This window comes from Entelurus aequoreus, linkage group LG05, assembly GCF_033978785.1.
Source record: "Entelurus aequoreus isolate RoL-2023_Sb linkage group LG05, RoL_Eaeq_v1.1, whole genome shotgun sequence".
Taxonomy (NCBI): Eukaryota; Metazoa; Chordata; class Actinopteri; order Syngnathiformes; family Syngnathidae; genus Entelurus; species Entelurus aequoreus.
In genome coordinates, this window is record NC_084735.1 from 17428726 (window position 1) to 17441560 (window position 12835).

General features: G+C 38.8%; 1 pseudogene; it reads left to right on the forward strand.

The window, feature by feature from the left end:
- The first annotated feature begins 4522 nt into the window (after window positions 1-4522).
- LOC133649922 (wee1-like protein kinase 1-B) lies at window positions 4523-12004 on the forward strand (annotated as a pseudogene).
- The last annotated feature ends 831 nt before the right edge of the window (window positions 12005-12835 follow it).

Below are 12835 nucleotides of genomic sequence, written 5' to 3' on the forward strand. Positions count from 1 at the left end.
TGCTAGCTCCTAGCTCCTCTGCTAGCTCCTAGCTCCATAGAACACGCCAATACAATTCAAACACATGATCAACACACACAATCACTCAGCCCAAAAGACCGTTCACCTAACCCAAGGTTCATAAAGCTTATATATTTTAAAAAAGTTACGTACATACCCAAAAAAAAGCCAAAGCTGCATACTCACAGTAGCACGTCTGCGTCTTTGTCATCCAAATCAAAGTAATCCTGGTAAAAGTCTGTGTTGTCCCAGTTCTCTACAGGCGTCTGTGTATCCAAGTCAAAAGTCCTCCTGGTTAGAGTCTCTGTTATCCGAGTTCTTCCATCTTGACTGCATCTTTCGGGAATGTAAACAAAGAAGCGCCGGCTGTGTACTGTTGTGGCTGACTACGTTCGAAAAATACGTCCATTTCGCACCGACAACTTTCTTCTTTGCTTGCTCGGCTTCCTTCTCCATAATGCAATGAACATGATTGAAACAGATTCACGAACACAGATGTCCAGAATACTGTGGAATTATGAAATGAAAACAGAGCTTTTTCGTATTGGCTTCAATGTGGAAGGCATACCCGTGTTCGCCGGTCTACGTCACGCGCATACGTCATCCTCAGAGGCGTTTCGAACCGGAAGTTTAGCGGCAAATTTAAAATGTCACTTTATAAGTTAACCCGGCCGTATTGGCATGTGTTATAATGTTAAGATTTCATCATTGATATATAAACTATCAGACTGCGTGGTCGGTAGTAGTGGGTTTCAGTAGGCCTTTAAGAATTCTGTCACAGAAACAATTTAGCTTGGAACTACTACTTCTACTGTGCAACAACATACAATTAGGGCTGTCAAGTGTCAATTGATTTAATCAGATTAACTACACTCTTGAGCTGTGATTAATCATGATTAATCACAGATTATTACTCGCTTGCATATTTAAAATGTGCTAAAGAATTTGCTCTGAATACCCTCAGCTATTTTCTGAGATTGCCATTACAATAGTAACGCTTCTGCACTCTGACAATGTTATCAGATCAGTCATACTGGAAATATGCAAACATTTGAAAGTGATGTGGTGGTTATCATTCACATTCCTTATGTGAGACAAGAACAGGGCACTAGTCTGTTGTGGCCAGTGCCCTGTACTTTGCAGTGGTTTGTTGGGGGAGCAGCACCAGCAAAAGGGACTTAAACCGGATTGACAAACTGATCCGGAAAGCCGGCCAATCTATTGGCACGCAGTTGGAGGCGTTTGTGTCAGTGAGGGACAGGAGGACACTGGACAAACAGCTTGCCATCATGGATAATCCTGCCCACCCACTCCAACAGACAATTGAGGGACAGCGGAGCTCATACTCCAACAAGCTCCTTTAGCTTCCTTCCCACAGTGTTTGATTCAAGAACTTCTTCATTCTGTACTCCATCCAGCTGTATAATCACTTGCCATACAGCAATAGATGATATGTCTATTACCTGGCCGCTTCTATGTTAAGCTACCTCTCTTTGTTTATGATGTATATTTTCTGCTGGATCTACTCTCTATTTTATGCTGCCCTTTTTTTTGCTGCAGCTGTTACATATACTGTAATATTGTACATGGTAATTGGGATTTGTTATATATTGTATATAGTATATAAAAATATAATATAATACAATATATCAGTATATATTTTATACTGTATACATAGTATGTAAATATTACATATATGTTATATTTTATATTGCTACTATTGTACATTTTTAGTCTATTTTATACCTGCATTATCCTTTCCATCCTTACCCTTTCCATCCTTTGTAACTGAGCCACTGTGTGGAACAATTTCCCTTGTGGATCAATTAAGTTTGTCTAAGTCTAAGTTTGTCTAAGTCTAAGTCTAAGAACACATATGCTTGGCTTATTTTATACATTCGAAATTGTAAATAAATAGCCAACAATGTAGTCTACAAAACGAGGGTCCTCTGTTGCGCTCATTATACATTTTCTCTAAAAACATCCAGAAGCTGCCAACAATAATCCATTTCCATGTTGTGACCTGAAAATTTACCAAATATGAGTGATATTGGTATTATAAGCACCAATGCTAATGCTAGCATACGCTGCTATTGTTGACACACTGAGCCGACGGCTACTTCTACTTCGTCTCAAACTGGCTAAAAGTAAATTCTAGATTATAATTCATGCAGCTCTCACCTGGTAGTAGACAAATGTGGCCATGGTCTGACAGTCTGGTCGACTTTCACATTCCCCGAGATGGCGAAATAGATCCCACAAGACACTTCCTGCAGGAACTTTTGTTTAACCCTTCGTGAGGATTGCGATTAAATCTTCATCTGAACAGAATTGTGTGTTGCATGACGAAGGGGAAGGGGTATGTATGTTGCCTGTACATTTTGTAGAACAGACTTCTCCATTGAACACGGTGGCCGAAATGATATACTCAGTCATGAACGGAGAAGTTAAACAGGACAATACTGCCATCTACTGGATAGCCTCCGGAACACTGAAATTCAAGTATTTATTTTATTTATATGTATAATAAAATAAATATATTTTTTTATATATATATATATATATATATATATATATATATATATATATATATATATATATATATATATATATATATATATATATATATATATATATATATATATATATATATATATAGCTAGAATTCACTGAAAGTCAAGTATTTCATACATATATATATATATATATATATATATATATATATATATATATATATATATATATATATATATATATATATATATATATATATATATATATATATATATATATATATATATGAAATACCTGAGTTGGTGAATTCTAGCTGTAAATATACTGCCCTAGTAACCACGCCCTTAACCACGCCCCCAGCCCCAACTACGCACCCCGCCCCACCCCCAAACACGCCCCCCACCCCCCAACCCCCACCTACCGGTATCGGAGGTCTCAAGGTTGGCAAGTATGGCCTAGTGGTTAGAGTGTCCGCCCTGAGATCGGTAGGTTGTGAGTTTAAACCCCGGCCAAGTCATACCAAAGACTATAAAAAGACTGCTTGGCACTCAGCATCAAGGGTTGGAATTGGGGGTTAAATCACCAAACATGATTCCCGGATGCGGCCACTGCTGCTGCCCACTGCTCCCCTCACCTCCCAGGGGGTGAACACGGGGATGGGTTAAATTGCTGACAAAAGAGGACACCTTGTGGTGAAAATCATTGGTACTTTAACTTAACTTTAACAACAACAAACTACCAAGTACTGCAACTACAAAAAACTACCAAGTAAAGTAAACAACTCCAAGAAACTACCAAGTAAAGTACAGCAACTACAAGAAACTACCAAGTAAAGTACAACAACTACAAGAAACTACCAAGTAAAGTACTGCAATTACAAAAAAATACCAAGTAAAGTACAACAACTACAAGAAACTACGAAGTAAAGTACTACAACTTCAAGAGACTACCAAGTAAAGTAACGTAGTACAAGAATCTGCTTCTCAGCAATACTTTCTGCACCATGTGTGTATAAAGTCAAATACTTCTTTATCTGAATGTAATACTCATGAGTCATGTACACCTTGTATTTGCTGGTATTTGTGTACCGTATTTCCTCGAATTAGCGCCCGGGCGGTAATTAATTTAAAACCCTCTTCTCACTCCGGCGCTTACCAAAGGCATGCGGTAAATTTAGGCATGCAGTAATTAATCTAATCAATATTTGGACCAAATGTATGAAATATTTGAAGTATTCCAAGAAATGATTTATTACTTCAAAGGTTGAAATATTTAACGTATTACATGAAAGTCATCTTTTTGCTTTGTTGTCTGATTTGTTTGATTGACGAGATCAATCAAATGTTGTTAATAAAGTGATGACTCGTCAAAAAAATAAATAAATAAATATCCGTCCATCCATCCATTTTCTACCGCTTTTCCTTTTTCGGGTTCGGGGTGCTGGAGCCTATCTCAGATGCATTCGGGCGGAAGGCGGTGTACACCCTGGATAAGTCGCCACCTCATCGCAGGGCCAACACAGATAGACCGACGACATTCACACTCACATTCACACACTAGGGCCAATTTAGTGTTGCCAATCAACCTATCCATTAATAAAAATAAAAATAGCTACTTTCCTTACTGAAGAATTGGCAACAATTCGACTCGACTCGGTTCGACTCGTTTGACTCGACTCGTATGACTCGTGCGACTCGGTTCGACTCGTTTGCGAACGCCACATCTCTCATCCCTCGCCTTTGCCACCCGCCAATAACAGGAGAAGAAGAAGAGTGGCGCGTTAGCATTCGACAACTCGGGTTGGACTATCTGACACAGCTCAGACATTTCACTGTACTTTTTGTCGTTTTGGCACTCAAAAACACTCTTTCTGTACTAAACGTGGACTTTTGTATGTTTACGGGGGGAAAAAAAAGTTTTTCGACGACGAAGTTGGAGACTTACAAGCTAGCATGTCGAGTCACAGCCGCCGTTGGAAAGACTCTCAGTCGTTCTGCAAGAAGTTAAACTTTGACAACTTGACAGTAATGGACGCCCCGCAGCTGATGGACACCAGCGCCTTCGAACAACTGCTGGATCCCAAGAAGCGCTACGGTGAGGACGACAAGGATGGACAGTGGGGCGAGGAGAGCTTCAGTTCCCCGTCCCAATTGATGTCCCCGAACTCGGCTCTCTTCTCCACCTGCACGCCCTCCCGAAGGAAAGGTCCACGGTTACACCCGGCTTCACCGGAGCGGTCAGACAGATCCAGCGCTCCCATCCCCGCCTGCCCCGAAACACCTCCGCATAAAACCCAGAGTAAACTGCAACGTTTGAACACGCCACACAAACCAAAGGTCAGTAATCACGAACATATAGCCTACTGACTGATTTATTAATCTTGTTTTAATATTGCAAAGTTTGACCATAAACAAGTTTGCTGTGTCATTTAGCAACATCGTGGCCCATTTTACACCTCTATAAAGTACTGTTATTGTCGCACATTTTCAAAACAAACGCACGTTGATCAAAAGCATGACGACATTAACTATTTTGTCAATGAATAAAAAGCAGATGAAAGGTGCATAAGCGCCGATTTACATTTCTGCCAGTGGGTGCTCGGTGTGTGTGTATTACTGTTGTCCCGATACAAATATTTTGGTACCGGTACCAAAAGTATTTTGGTACTTTTCTAAATTTAAAGGGTACTCCAAAAAATGTCACTATTGGTTTTATTTTAACAAAAAAATCTTACGGAACATTAAACATATGTTTCTTATTGCAATTTTGTCCTTAAATAAAATAGTGAACATACAAGACAATCTTGTTTTTTAGTAGTAAGTAAACAAACAAAGACTCCTAATTAGTCTGCTGACATATGCAGTAACATATTGTGTCATTTGTCATTCTATTATTTTGTCAACATTATTAAGGAGGAGTGGTAGAAAATGAATAATTAATCTACTTGTTCATTTACTGTTAATATCTGCTTACTTTCTCTTTTAACATGTTCTATCTACACTTCTGTTAAAATGTAATAATCTCTTATTTTTCTGTTGTTTGATACTCTACATTAGTTTTGGATGATACCACAAATTTGGGTATCAATCCAATACCAAGTAGTTACAGGATCATACATTGGTCATATTCAAAGTCCTCATGTGTTCAGGGACATATTTCCTGATTTTATAAACATAGTATACATTTAAAAAAAACGAAAGAAGATTTTGTGATGTTAAAAAATATTGATGTAACCATAGTAGTATCGACTAGATACACTATTGTACGTGGTATCATTACAGTGGATGTAATGGATGGTGTAGATCCACCAATGCCGTTTGTTTATATTGTAGCGTCCCGGAAGAGTTGGTGCTGCAGGGAATTCTGGGAATTTGTTCTGTAGTGTTTATGTTGTGTTGCGGTGCAAATATTCTTCCAAAATGTGTTTGTCGTTGTTGTTTAGTGTGTTTTCACTATATGGCACATTTTTATGACAGTATTGGCGTTGTTTATACTGCCACCCTTAGTGTGACATGTATGGCTGTTGACTAAATATGCACTTCATCCTCTTTTGTGCAGTGTATTCAATGTCAAGATGACTATGGCATTAGGTCATTTTCGGGCACAATGAAATCTTGGATAGGCTTTTTAATTATAGACTATATTATTTGTGACTGTCTTATTACGGGAAACGGACCTAACTCGCCACAAAATTAACGACAAAAAGATTGATCTATTGAAAAATAATTTTATAGATTGAAAGTTGCCATCAATCCCATGTGGGTGCTCGGCATTGTCTGTGGCCCGAGCACCCACAGGATCGGCGCCTATGGAAAGGTGTGAAAAGTAGATTCAGTCATATCTTATTTTGTCTTGTAGAGTGGAGGGACATGTTATATTGTAACAAATTGCAGCTGTTTTAGCTGCTATGGGAGAGGAGGCGGGGTAAGTTACTTAGACTTAGACTTCCTTTTATTGTCATTCAAATTTGAACTTTACAGTACAGATAAGAACGAAATTTCGTTGCATTAGCTCGTTGTAGTGCAGGATAAAGGAGCAATAAGGTGCAGATATAAATACATAGATTACTGTACAGATAAATATATTGCACTTTTGCATATGTATCCACATTTATGGATGTATGTTATATTGTCTTTATATTACATTATATTATCCATCCATCCATTTTCTACCGCTTGTCCCTTTTGGGGTCGCGGGGGGTGCTGGAGCCTATCTCATCTGCATTCGGGCGGAAGGCGGTGTACACCCTGGACAAGTCGCCACCTCATCACAGGGTCAACACAGATAAACAGACAACATTCACACTCACATTCACACACTAGGGCCAATTTAGTGTTGCCAATTATATTATGTTTTTATTTTATTTATATTATATATATACAGAGGTTATCCAATCAGATCTTGTAAAATTATGCAAGAATATGGAAAGTAAAACAGTTTGACATGTGCATTCAAAGTTAAGAAAAGGTCCATTATATCCTAACATTTCACCCTTTAAGCCCAATAGTCCTTACTTTTTGTTAGTAGCGTAGATATACACTATATTGCCAAAAGTATTTGGCCACCTGTCTTGACTCACATATGAACTTGAAGTGCCATCGCATTCCTAACCCATAGGGAGGGAGGTATCACTCCTGTTCATTTTTGTTGGCCAAACTGTTGGTGTTGTTAGAAAAGAACAAAGCTTGTTTATTAGACTTTAGTTTCATTAGCCAAACTTTTTTGTGTTTTATTTTGATATCAAAAAGTAAAAAACAAGGTTTTTTTTTACATCACTTGTGTTTTTTCTTTTCATAGAGGTAGTATTTTAAAAACATTTCTTGTGACATAGCATGTTGTTAATGTTTTATGGTGTATCGTTAATTCCTACACGGCATATTTCTGCTCAATCTCTTACTGGATCTGTCCCAATACAGCATGTACATATACATATTAGTACATGTCAATGCACACAACAACAAAAAAAATACCCCTCACTATCGAAATGTAAAAATAAAGATAAAGGCATCATGTAATGAGAAAAAGATGACGCTTGGATGCATAACTATTAATGAAAACCAAAACAAATCTTTGCCTTTAAATATATGGATAACGTTTATCTATAGCCTTTTTTTAGACATTACGAATTACATGATTGCGTTGCGTTCACACCCCAACACTGCTTTACCTAACATAATGAATAATCATGATTTCAATATTGATAAAAAATAATTTTAATTATTATTTTGGCCATAATTGTGCATCCCCATGTGTAAGACAAGATCTCATATGTGAACACTTTTGTCTATATAGACAAAAAGGGCAGTTAGATGCCACCTTGCAAAATATTTACATTTGTTTTTATTTTATTTCTATCTCTTATGTCCATAAAGTGCTATTTTGCACAAGGTTCACATTTATTTTATTTATTGATTTTTTTCTACCATATTACTTTGTTTATAATGTTTGTGTGGCTTTCATGTGCACATTCAATTTCTACTTGAGGTCCATGAAACAGTGTTTTATCTAGAATAATGTTTCTTCTACAAAGGAAATCATTTTCAATGTGTTTGTGCTTTTTGTATAAAACTTGGTTGAAATATTTCAGTATAAGTACTTATAGAACATTTTGAGCACATTTAAAAATACCGCGATAATAATGATAACCGTGATAATTTTGGTCACAATAATCGTGATAAGAAATTTTCATACCATGACATCCCTACACGTAACACTTACATACGTGTATTAGCTTTGTGTGTGGTCAGCTAATGATAGCGATTTAGCAATATTTAGCTTCTCATGTTAACTATCATTGAATGTACCGGTACTATGTTGTATCATGGCAACATGACTGCCAAGTGTTAGTTGCCGCTCTAAGCCTGCTTTTGTGTGTGAGAGATATCAAGCATGAGATAGCATCTGAAACTTATAATATGAGTTTAAGAACTGTCTGATGTAATATTAAAGTGCAAGGACAATGGGGACACTTTGTGCTGTCGTCCAAACCTCCCATCATCAATACACGATCTTAACTTAAGGTGGGCCTGAGGGGGTATTGTGGGCCCCCTCTCACTGCCATGACAATTTTGGCCAAAAATGAATGCAACTCCGTAAAAAGTAATAAATGTTGAAATAATGCCAAGGCCATATTGTGTGCCATAATCAAAGCTAAAGGCAAATGTCCAACCGAAAATTACAATGGACAACCATATTTTTTACCAGGCAGTATATATAAATATATATTCATAGCAAACATGCAGCAAAAAGTACATTTTTGTATTATGCACATGCAATTGATGACAGACTAAACTAAACCTTGAGTGTGTTTTTCTCAGAGCCTTCAGTCCCCCAAGAGGACCTCGTCCAGCATGAGGGGTTACATCTTCAATGATGTGAAGTCTGCAACAATGTCCTTCAGAGACGGCATCACCGGGACACATCCAACGCCTCTGGTCAACTTTAACCCCTTCTCCCCCGACTCCCTGCTCATCCAGTCGGCCACGCAGCAGCGCAGCAACGGGAAACGAGTGCACTGGAACGTGTACGTCATCGCTTTTAGTCTTTGCTCTGCGTCAGCGTCAACACCATTAAAGCACTTAATTACACAACACTTTGCACACAATCTATTGTCACTAAAAGCATGGGACAAAAGGCTAAACATGCACCCCTTGTTATCCTTACAGTTCCAGTGGTGAATACATAGAGACAGGTGACGCTAAGGAACACAAGGAAATTATGCCAGCATCCAAGGTAATTATCCAAATTTTATTCATCCGTCATCTGTCGTTGGGCATTGTCTTAAGTCTCAGTGTGAGTTCATCTTTCTCTTTCCTCTCCTTCAGAGCATTACCATGATGCAGAGCAACATGATGGCATCTCGCTACGACTCAGAGTTCCTGGAGCTGGAAGAGATCGGCTGTGGCCAGTTTGGCACAGTGTTCAATTGTGTAAAGAGACAAGACGGATGCATCTACGCCATCAAGCACTCCAAGAAGCCTCTCACCGGAGCAGTGGAGAAGTAAGTCTGCTAACACTTAACCTGCATACTACAAACTGAAGTTTAAAGACTACGGCTGAGTAAAAACACTGCAAGATAAGGCTCTTTTTCATCAAAAGTTCAGGAATTGTGTTCAAAATTTTTGAGTTCAGACAAATCTGTTTTTGTGTAAGAAAGGTTTCTTACCTGCTGACAGTTTCGGCTGACACTTCAGCCGTCATCAAAGCGAGGGACCGTCACCATGAACATTGATGAGGTGGCTTACATGCTCTCGCACACCTGGGACGCCGTTCTTCATCGGTGATGCCAGGGCAGATAACAGATATGGCCGGGTCAGGAAATTTTATTTTGAAAGTTTTCCTGACCCGTTCAGTTGTTTTTAGACACGTCACACCAGGAAGCTATGACAGCTCTGACGAAGGCTGAAGTGCTGAAACTGTCAGCAGGTAAAAAAAACTTTCCAATACAAACAAAGATTTGTCTGAACACAAGACTTTTGAACATAATTATTTGAAAAGACAAGATGAACGCAATCTATTTAAAAGTTCAGGAACTTTTGGTTCCTGGAACCTCTAGTCCCTCGAACTGTAAGTTCCTGTAAAAGTGTGTGGTTTGTGTTTCCACCACATTTCATAGTTCAGGGTAGTTTATACAAATCAGGCTGATGTAGTATGGAGGAGTGATTTACTATATTTCTACACTGATACCACCATCTAAATAGACAGACAATATTAGGTCACAGTTCTTTTACCAAAAAGTCAGTGAATGATATACAAAACAATAATATACAAAACGATGTGATTTAAAAAATTTAAAAAAAGTGTATCGAAATGTTCATAAAAGTCAGGCTTTTGTCCACAATGTCCAACTGTCAGAAAGTCGTCCTCTCAGTAAATGATGAATTCATGAGGGTCAGGCGATTCCTTTTGGTCCATTTCAGCTGTAAATAACGATATGTAAATTATAAATGACAGTGTCTATATCAGGCCGACAACATGAACACATCGGCTGTAGCGTTAGCTTATTAGCATTAGCCTTCTGTTCTCTCCAGTTGAGGCTAATAACTACTCAAATGGAGTGTCACTGACTACTTTTCCAACATGTAATAAAGTAAATAGTTAATATTTGATGACATTTACCTTTGTTCCACTCGTGTACTGCCTCTTTTATTTCACATTTGTCTAACAAAGTCTCAGAATAGTAAGCAACTGAGGTCGTTGCGTCGAGTCCGGCTTCATACTCCTCCGTGAATAAGTTTAGAAGAGTCAGTCCACTTCTCAAAGCATATTGAAATTAAGTTTGTGAAAATAGAAAAACAACATTAAACTGCATATAAAATATGATTTAAAGACTACAACTGAGTAAAAACACTGCAAGATAGTTCCACTGATCAGCGTTCTTCAGCAAAAGATGCCCCACAAAAGTTCCTGCAAGTCGAAAGTTAATTTTTCTCTCCGTTGTCAATTTTGTTGTAATAGAAATGCACAAGAAATGGGAAATAAACAAGTAGTCTAGTAATGGCACTTCCGTGTTAAAAAAATAAGTTTTATAAACGCCCACAACTGTGTTCAATAAATCAGCGTTCGACAGCACAACATATGTTCCGGAAGTGTACGAAGTGGTGTTTCCTTTGCAGTGTAGAATTTATCTATGTAAGTACCTCCTCTTCAGACAGAAAGCGTTGCAGGAAGTGTACGCCCACAGCGTGCTGCACCAGCACCCCCACGTGGTGCATTACTACTCTGCATGGGTCGAGGACGGCCACATGTTCATCCAGAACGAGTACTGCAATGGCGTGTCCGACGTCATCGCCGACAATGCCAAGCGCCTTCGCCACCTGACGGAACTCGAACTTAAGGATCTACTGCTGCAGGTCGTCCCCGGCCTTAAGCACATCCACTCGATGTCGCTCGTGCACATGGACATCAAGCCAAGTAAGGCTCTTATTGTGAAAGTTGTTTGAAAGGAATTAGTTGTAAAAGTAATGATGTTGTGCTGGTTGTCCAGGCAACATCTTCATCTGTTGCAAGTCTATCATCAACTGTGACGACGACAACCTAATCAGCAAAGCTGTCTACAAAATAGGTTGTATTCTGCTTACCACTTTTTAAAAAGCTCTGACATTTCTCAACGTTATTTACACTTTATTACATGTATCATCTTGCAGGAGATCTTGGTCATGTGACACGAGCCAACAATTCTCTGGTGGAAGAAGGAGACTGTCGCTATCTGGCCAACAACGTGTTCCAACAGGTGTGTGGCCTTTAAACAAGCTCCTCCTACACGTCAGCTTCACTAACTACCTGTCATCTCTCCCATGACTATACTGATCTGGCCAAGGCAGATATATTTGCCCTCGCTCTCACCGTCATCAGCGCCTCAGGGGTGCAGCCTTTGGCCTACAATGGCGACGCGTGGCATGAAATCCGCCGGGGCAAACTGCCCGACATCCCCCAAGTGCTCCCGCTGGAGTTTGTCAGCCTGGTCAAGGTGACCTTTTATGACCTATGACATCTTGCTTTGTCAACTCCAACCGTCTTTGTTTGTTTGCACGTGCGGTTCTTTACGATATCAAAAATACATTCAGCAAATCATGCCTGCCTGGCTGAAAATATATATTCACGATCCGATACATTGTAAGTACCGTATTTTTCGGAGTATAAGTTGCACCGGCCGAAAATGCATAATAAAGAAGGAAAAAAACATATATAAGTCGCACTGGAGTATAAGTCGCATTTTTGGGGGAAATTTATTTGATAAAACCCAACACCAAGTATAGACATTTGAAAGGCAATTTAAAATAAATAAATAATTGTGAACAAAATGCTAAATAAGTGTACGTTATATGACGCATAAATAACCAACTGAGAACGTGCCTGGTATGTTAACGTAACATATTATGGTAAGAGTCATTCAAATAACTATAACATATAGAACATGCTATACGTTTACCAAACAATCTGTCACTCCTAATTGCTAAATCCGATGAAATCTTATACGTCTAGTCTCTTACGTGAATGAGCTAAATAATATTATTTGATATTTTACGGTAATGTGTTAATAATTTCACACATAAGGTGCTCCTGAGTATAAGTCGCACCCCCGGCCAAATTATGAAAAAAAACTGCGACATGTAGTCCAAAAAATACGGTATACTGTAGTAAGGAAAAAAATGCAAACCATACAACTGCTCAGCCTTATGCACGACTTTTGTGACGACCTGGTCGCATGGTGATGCGGGTGTTGTTCTCCCAGGAATGCAGACGGGCTTCGGACACAGCTTGCAGGTAAGAACTACTTATTTAAGAAATAAATAATATTTGAACAAACAAAACCGTGCTC